Genomic DNA, 6639 nt, shown 5'->3' with positions numbered 1-6639 from the left:
TACTTTAAATTCAAACCTAAATTGATGTTTCCCACCCACACCTGAAACCCCTTTTGGGCATGCACACAGGTATTTGTTTACCCATGTGTACACACTGTTGTTGGTTTTTTTTAATGTTTTCATGGAATAGGACAATAACAAATTCTCACCAAAGCCCAAGGTTTCAAGCATACTTTGCAGAGGACAAAATGGCGATCAACCAGATTTGCGCAAAAGAGCAGCTTTAAAAATAAAGATATATCTGTGTGTCACTCTTGGCTCTGCCACATAAACGGTCAACAGCCAAGGAGCACCTTGCCAGGGCAGGTAAAGGCATCGGGCACCTTTGACTTCCAGGACCCCTGCCCAACACAAAAAGCTGCTATGTGACTCAAAGAAGAACATAAACTGTACATGTCTATCTCACATAAGCACATAAAGTCAAGACAGGTCTGGGAGAGCAAATTAGGGGAAAGGGGGTTGGAGACAGCAGTTTTCATTTTCTTTCCCACCTCCTGTACCTGCTAGGGCTAATTTTATTTTTATTTCTAACAAAGCTGTTTTGTGCAGGAGAAGTTCTGAACAAAACAGCGGATATTGGAGTTGTTGCTGTTGTTGTTTTTAAATTTGTTTTAAATGGTTCCTTCACCAGCAATTAGTGGAAGCAGGCATGCTGCATCCTTTCCTTTGGGCTGATGGGAACAAAATGGCTACATTATCCTCAAGAGAAGAACAAAGAGAGGTAGAGGATGATAGATGACAACCAGCAAAACAGTGTGTGTGTGTGTGTGTGTGTGTGTGTGTGTGTGTGTGTGTGTAATCTGCCCACACGATGTGCTTCAGTGCATCCACACACTAGCAACATACAGTTTTGTGTTGTATTTATCACTTACTGTATTATCCACAGCTTAGGAAAATCTAAAAATGTGGGTTGTGACTTGGATGAGAATGCTGGTCAGATCACAACATACTCTTTTTTTTTGGAAATATTTTTTATTTGATTTTATAAGTGTATAATTATAACAATACAACCATTCACATCCACATTTACAGATTCCTTCAAATCTCTGAACTTCACACCTGCCGTCCATGGGCCCTATTATTAAACATTTTCTGCTGCAACTTTTCCAATAATCTATATTTTACCGGTATATAACATCATTGTCTCCATAGTACCTGCTATATTACAAGTGTCATTGCACTCTTGCTAATGTTTCCATTTGTTTACAGTGGTCGCCAAGATAAATTATATTTTTTCCCCATTCTTTATTAAAGTTTTGGTCTTCTTGGTTCCTGAGCTTTCCAATCAGTTTTGCCATTTCGGCATAATCCAACCGTTTGATTTGCCATTCTTCTCTGGTAGGGGCTTTATCTTCTTCCCAACCCTGGGCTAAAATCACAACATACATTTAAAGCACATCCAACACACACTTAAAACACATGTTTTCCCCCAAATAATCCTAGGAACTGTCACTTTCCCCTCACAGAGCTACAATTCCCAGCACCCTTAACAAAGATTGGGGCAGGGGGAGTCATGTGCTTTAAACATGTGGTGCAGATTGGCCCGATGTCATGTGGGCAAAGTGGAAAACATGCATCCCTGAGATGCATTAAAGTAGGGGAAATTCAATTATTATATAGAGGATATGAACATGTATAGCATAAGTAGACCATGTAGGTAAATGTAAAGGAAAATAAGACATTTATCCAAGGGTGGAGGAAAGGGGGTGTAGTGGGTGCGGTCCGCCCCGGGTGTCCCCACTGGGGGAGTGACAAAATGGCGGGCAGCACTCACCCCAGGGCCTGCAGCGTGCCCAAGCCACACATCTCTCCTGGGAGAGACATGGTGGCTTGAATGCGTGCAGCCTCCATGCTCCCCAAATGGTCCACCCACTGCCTCCCCCCCACCTGTAGGACAGCTGAGTGGGAGGAGGCAGGCAGACTCTGGAGGCCCCATGGTGTGCCCCACCCCTATGAGAGGCTCACCCTACCCCTGGATGCACCGCCCCAGTCGCCTGAACTTCTTCCACCGCTGTGTTTATCTGTAAATTTTAAATTGCAATTTTTTAAAAAAAGAGATATATTAACATACCCAAAATCTATACAGATGACCTGTATTTCTGTGAAAAGCCAATTACAGGGGTACCTCGGGTTACATACGCTTCAGGTTTCCATGGCCAAAGACACACTGAAGCAGGAACCATGCAAACGTTTCCTTTCCCCTGAAGGGTTTTTTTCTCCTGTCAGGACCTGAAAAAACCCAGCAAGGGAAACTGCTTTTTCAAACGCTTTTGAAACTTTTACCTTTTTGCTTGCTGTGTTCTGTGAATCAGAGGCCTCTGCCTGCCCCGGCACCACCCTCCTACCTTGCTATCTCTGGAGAGCTTCACAGTTCCCTGCTCAGCTGCACACCCTTCGTCTCCCGCAGATGCATTTCAAGCAAGGAATGGAAGGAATGCAAGCACAAAATCCCAACCTGGAGGAGGCACAGCACATGCAGCGTTCTGTTCCCTGCCCAGGAAGTCTTGCTGCGCTTGGGTTTTTACTTACATTTTCCTCCTGTGGAAATAAATGGTTTAGACTTCTTTGTATTTGCATCAATAGTATACACAGTTAGGCAAATTTTGTCCAATACACATATTTTTTTGCAAAAGAGTTTGCCCTACTGTAATGAGTTTTGTTGTTATTTTCAATCATACGTATTTGTATTTATTTGTTACCATATGCATTTTTATAAAGCACACTTTACCCAGGAATATATATGCACTGTTTTATACATTACTTATCAGGAGAACTACGTTGCAAGATTTGGCGATGTGCAGATTTTGAAAGACGGCCGTGTTTCAGTTCCCATATTGTTTTGGATAGTGTGAATTAGATGAAGTTCACAGCTGAATTTGTTAAGTGTGCGTTTAAAAGCAAAGTGAACCAAATTTCTCCCCCGCCCTTAATTCCAACCCTGCCGCAAGCTAAGAAGGGAGCTACTGAATTTGCCAGTCCTCCTTATGACTTGCTTACACCTGAGACTGCTTCCCCCAGGAAGACTCTTCAAGGCTTCCTCTCCAGCCAGCACCTGCCACACCCAGACTAGGAGTCTAGCTCCCTTTCTGCTTCATCAGACAGGCACCACTTATCCCAAGATTAACCCTGCTTCTGGCCCATTCATTTGCCACCTTCACCCTCCTCCCTTTCGTACACCCTGCTCTTGATTAGAGTGTTCACTGCCTGCTATGGACACACCTTGGAATTCCCCAAAACAAAGAGGGACTGTCTGGATCAGAGCTGCAATAAACCATCTTAAAAAGCAATCACAGAAGGACTGCAAATGAGTGCCTGTAATCCACTAACCATTTTCCTTGACACCCTGACATTTAATTTGATTCCAAAGGCTCTTGCCAATTTGCAGCTTAACAGTTCCAAGCCTTATATACTTTCTATCTCTATTATTAAGAAAAACCTCACAAGGTTGTTTAATCTTCACACCTGTTTGTCACTCTATGCTACCGGCAGTGCAAAGGAATTTGAGTACCGACAAATCACTTTCACAGAAGTTTTTTATTTTTACAAATAACAATGGCATATATTTGCTCAATCCATTGTGCATAACATTTCCAGGATAATAAAGTGGGAGCTAATAACAACAACTGAGTCAATAATATTACTTTATTGAAGACATCTGTATCCTACATTTCCACAATAGTTCAAGCAAAAAGCAACAACAACCAAGGAAACTTGATGACCAGTAGGTTCCATTAGCAGTGTTGAAGATCAATGATAACTGGGGTGTATTTGTGTGCGCACATATGCGCCCACTTCCTGACTGTCACACAAATTTTGTGCAATAACTACTATCATATTTGGTTATGTATATACCTTAGACAGGAACGAGCATATGTTCAGGTGAATGTGTTTTATAATTAATTATTATCAAGAATGGAGCTTTGCTTATCTATCTGCAGCTGCAACAGCTTTCTGTCTCTTGGAAGCTTAGACAATAGCCTGATTCACACGTAACACTAAGTCACTGTTTATTTAAAAAGCCATGGTTTATTTGATCACCTGAACCAGGTCCAGTGGTTTAATTGTTGTTTGTTAACCATGAATGAACCACACTCATGAACCAATTTGTTGTTGGTTTATACATTTTGACTTAATTATAGCTTAGTGTTGCATGTGAGCCTAATAAATGGTTTGATAAGGATAGAGTTCAGTGGAAGAAAGAGCTGGTTAGTTAGTAAAAATGTTTTCCATATTTTTTATGACGTGAAATGATTGTGATTGAGTGGAAATATTTTTGGAGTTCTTAGAAATAATTAAGTATCCCCCCCAAAAAAAATACCCCTAGAAGTCAAAGGAAGAAAACTGAAAGAAACTAGTTTATGACCTAAGTTCAACAATCTTGTTTATGGAACGTTATTCTGGAAAATGCTGACCTGGAAATAAAATAAACATTATTTACATGTTATAAATTGAACTTTGCACTATTGTTAAGATCAGTGACCCTTTTAAGATTTGCAAGTTCATGTGAAATACTGATATAAATATGGTGGACAGTGCTGCGAGATTTCAGGAAGCTACCAACTGCTCTTCTACCTTGACTTCTCCTGCGGTACAGCTAGAAAGATCATCTAGGTAAGAATTTTGATATAAAGTCATGTTCCTTAAGAATCCTTAGAACATTTTTGAAGTGTGTTGTTGCTTATCACCCCTAAACGTTTCATACTAGTATGCATCTGTGCTGTGGTCTCATATCGTGTCTTATAACTTGTAAATATTCTGTTTGATTTTTTTGAGAAGTAAATAAGTTTTTTAAAAACAAAACCTTCTTCAGTTAGGCTTAATGTGAGCGGACATAGAGCTTGCATATTGAATAACAACTTGTGGTTTTTCTTTAGTCTAATGTGGTCAGCTTCCTCTGTGCCTTACTATGGAAAACCTGTGGCCCTTAAGCTGCTGTGGGACTCCAGCTCCCATCAGCCCCAGCCAGCATGGAAGTATGGGATAATAGGAGCTATAGTCCCACAATATCTGGAGAGCAACAGGTTTCCTATCCCTGCCCTGTGTTATATGCTATAAATCACAGCAAATGTATTGAAAGAGAAAGAGACAGAGACAGAGAACATTCATATAGTTATTGTTTCAGCACTGACATCTTAAACACGAGGAGCTTCAGGCTGCAATTCTAAACCTCCTTCCCTGGGAGTAAGCCCCATTGAACTCAACAGGTCTTACTTCTGAGGAGAAATGCACAAAATCACACTGTTAGATACTGAAGCATGGCTAAATATTCCGAAATGAAACAACTTTAACTTTTCTGTCAACAGCTCCAAACTAGGGCAGTTTATGAACTGATTTATTGTAAATATAAACTAGGGTTTTAAAATCAGTATTTTATTTCCCCTCAAGTTTAGAAGTATGTTTTGCTCTGGCCTCTGGAGAGCAGTGTATGGCTGTGAGCCATTTTGTGGAAAGGGGAGAAAGAAATATTTTTGGTGCCAATGTTTAGGAAAATGTAGCATGAGCCTCACAGAACACAGAAAAAAGGAACAGGACAAAGCATTTGGTTTTTTTTGGGAGGTGGGGAGTACTCCACAGTATCAAGATGTTATATTATCTGAAGGAAAGTAATTAAAAACAAAAACAACAGTGTTAGAGAAAGGAAGTGGCTGTTTGCCAATGTTTGGAGCATTTGCTTCAGTCTGTTTGGTTTCCTTTAACAGCCATGGGGTTCCTGCAGTGTGTTGGTTTAAAAGTCTGGTCACAGCCTTAAGGATAAGACAGCATAAGATATTCAAGAATGAAAATCTAAAAGACAACATTTGGCTTTTAGCTAGAATTATCTTCCTCCAACTTACAGTACATACCATAATAATTTTCAACCAATAGCCAGATTAAGGTTTTTGTTTTTGTTTTTTTTTTAAGCACTTCCATAAGGGCCCAAAATGATCCACACGCAGTTACCTTCACTGCAGTTCTATATGGTAGGCTTGGTTGGTCTCTACAGCACAAAGAGCCAGCCTCACAGTGGTAATAGATACTGTCCATAGAAAACAAACCGTGGCACATAAAATGGAAATTCTGGCAGACAAAACAGATGTGATATTAGAAGAAGTGTGATAAGATCTCCCTTCTTTCAAAAGTTGAATAGCAACTGCATAGCACTGCACGGACCATGGGCAGATTTATAATGGCGCCATTGCACTTGGGTCCATGATACATGCAAGAGGCTGCAGGCTCTGAGCTTTCTTTCTTTCTATCTATCTTTCTTTCTTTCTTTCTTTCTTTCTTTCTTTCTTTCTTTCTTTCTTTCTGCCTCGAGTCCTAACTAGAAGGAAAGTATAAAGTAAAAAGTGCAGGCACACTTCTAAACAATTTTTGTGAAATAAGCCAGGCTGGTTGCTCCCACTTTTCAGTGTTTTTAGCCAATGAGTAAAGTCAGAATTGTGTGAGTTGTGAGTTGATGTGTGAGTTGGTTAGGTTATATGAATCCCTGGTTGCTGTTTTCTCCCTCCCTTTTAGGTGCACTTTTCTTCCCTTTTCTATTTTCCAGCCCTTGGAATCTTCATAGCTCTAAAGCCCTACTAGATTCCCCTTTTTCCTAACAACCAAGATACAGCTTTCCTCTGGTGGTTTTGTCTCAACTCTCAAGTGCAGCTAGGT

Source organism: Podarcis gaigeae, assembly GCF_964106915.1.
Source record: "Podarcis gaigeae genome assembly, chromosome: 10".
NCBI classification, from domain to species: Eukaryota; Metazoa; Chordata; class Lepidosauria; order Squamata; family Lacertidae; genus Podarcis; species Podarcis gaigeae.
The sequence above is the reverse complement of the archived record's forward strand: the minus strand, read 5'-3'. Positions refer to the sequence as shown.